At 49.6% G+C, this 1,815-nt stretch overlaps 1 protein-coding gene across 4 annotated transcripts in view; it reads left to right on the top strand.

Moving 5' to 3' along the window:
- The window catches only part of LOC119335408 (chloroplast envelope membrane protein-like), a 47,288-nt gene that overhangs the window by 20,162 nt on the left and 25,311 nt on the right, over window positions 1–1,815 (top strand). The window contains exon 8 of one of the 4 annotated variants that reach the window (XR_005161850.1): window positions 894–932. The exons of the other annotated variants lie outside the window; for them this stretch is intronic. The gene's annotated coding sequence lies outside the window, so the exon portion shown is untranslated. Of the gene's footprint in view, window positions 1–893; window positions 933–1,815 lie in introns of those variants that run through there. 4 annotated transcript variants of the gene reach the window in all.

The raw sequence follows: 1,815 nt of genomic DNA, 5'->3' as shown, positions 1-1,815 counted from the left end.
CTCCCACTGTTGCTTCGGCCTCCGGCGGCCGCCCCTGCATCACGCGGCCCGCCCCGCTCCGTGCCTCGCGGGCGCCCCCCCCACCGTTCGCCTGGGCCAGCGCCCAGGCTCGCCCCATCGAGCGCTCGTGCCCGCGTGCTCGCACGCCCGACCCGATAGGCCCCCGGGCCACTGACTAGGGGGCCCCGCCCCAGAACGTTAAAAAAAAAGGGGGATAAAAAAAATTATATAAATAATAAATAATAAAATAAATAAAAACAACTAATATAATTAATAAAATTAAAATGATTTAATAAAATTATTAATTAATTAATTAATTAATTAAGTTAATTAATCCGGTTTAATTAAATTAATTAACTAGTTAAGTTTAATTAAACTGTAATTAGATTAACCTAAACCCTAATTAACCTAAATAGAGAATGACAGGTGGGTCCCACTGGACCCACATGTCAGGTTGACCACGTCAACTCTGTTGACTGCTGATGTCAGCATGACATCATGCTGATGTCATTAATCTGTTTTTCGAATTAATTAAATAATTAATTAAATTCCAGAAATTAATAAAATCTTTAGAAAATCATATCTTTTAATCCGTAACTCGGATTAAATTATTTTCAACATGAAAGTTGCTCAGAACGACGAGACGATTCCGGATACGCAGTCCGTTCGTCCGCCACACACCCCTAACCTATCGAACTCGCAACTTTCCCCCTCCGGCTCCTCTGCCCGAAAACGCGAAACACCGGGAATACTTCCCCGATGTTTCCCCCCTTAACCGGTACCACCTCATACCACGTTAGGGCACACCTAGCACCGCTCTTTGTCACGTCACGCATCGTCGTGTTTATGTTTGCATTGTATTCATTGTTTCTTCCCCCTCTTATCTCCGGTAGACTACGAGACCGACGCTGCTGCTGCCCAGTTCGACTACGGAGTTGACGACCCCTCCTTTTTGCCAGAGCAACCAGGCAAGCCCCCCCCTTGATCACCAGATATCGCCTATTCTACTCTATACTGCTTGCATTAGAGTAGTGTAGCATGTTACTGCTTTCGTTAATCCTATTCTGATGCATAGCCTGACATTGTCGCTACATCTGTTGATACCTTACCTGCAATCCTATATGCTTAGTATAGGATGCTAGTTTATCATCATTGGCCCTACATTCTTGTCAGTCTGCCTTGCTATACTATCGGGCCGTGATCACTTGGGAGGTGATCACGGGTATATTACTATACACACATACATACTATACAGATGGTGACTAAAGTCGGGTCAGCTCATTGAGTACCCGCAAGTGATTCTGACGAGGGGGCTGAAAGGACAGGTGGCTCCATCCCGGTAGAGGTGGGCCTGGGTTCCTGACGGCCCTCGACTGTTACTTTGTGGCGGAGCGACAGGGCAGGTTGAGACCGCCTAGGAGAGAGGTGGGCCTGGCCCTGTTCGGCGTTCGCGGACACTTAACACGCTTAACGAGATCTTGGTATTTGATCTGAGTCTGGCTACGAGCCTATACGCACTAACCATCTACGTGGGAGTAGTTATGGGTATCCCGACGTCGTGGTATCAGCCGAAGCACTTCAGACGTCAGCGACGGAGCGGCGCGCGCCGAATTGGACTGGAACGCCACTAGGCTAGGTCTGCTTTCGGCCGCCCACGCAACGTGCAGGTGTGCTCAGGGCGATGGGCCCAGACCCCTGCGCGCTTAGGTTTAGACCGGCGTGCTGGCCTCTCTGTTTTGCCTAGGTGGGGCTGCGACGTGTTGATCTTCCGCGGCCGGGCATGACCCAGGAAAGTGTGTCCGGCCAAATGGGATC

Source organism: Triticum dicoccoides, chromosome 7B (genome assembly GCF_002162155.2).
Source record: "Triticum dicoccoides isolate Atlit2015 ecotype Zavitan chromosome 7B, WEW_v2.0, whole genome shotgun sequence".
Classification (NCBI taxonomy): domain Eukaryota; kingdom Viridiplantae; phylum Streptophyta; class Magnoliopsida; order Poales; family Poaceae; genus Triticum; species Triticum dicoccoides.
The sequence above is the reverse complement of the archived record's forward strand: the minus strand, read 5'-3'. Positions and strand labels throughout refer to the sequence as shown.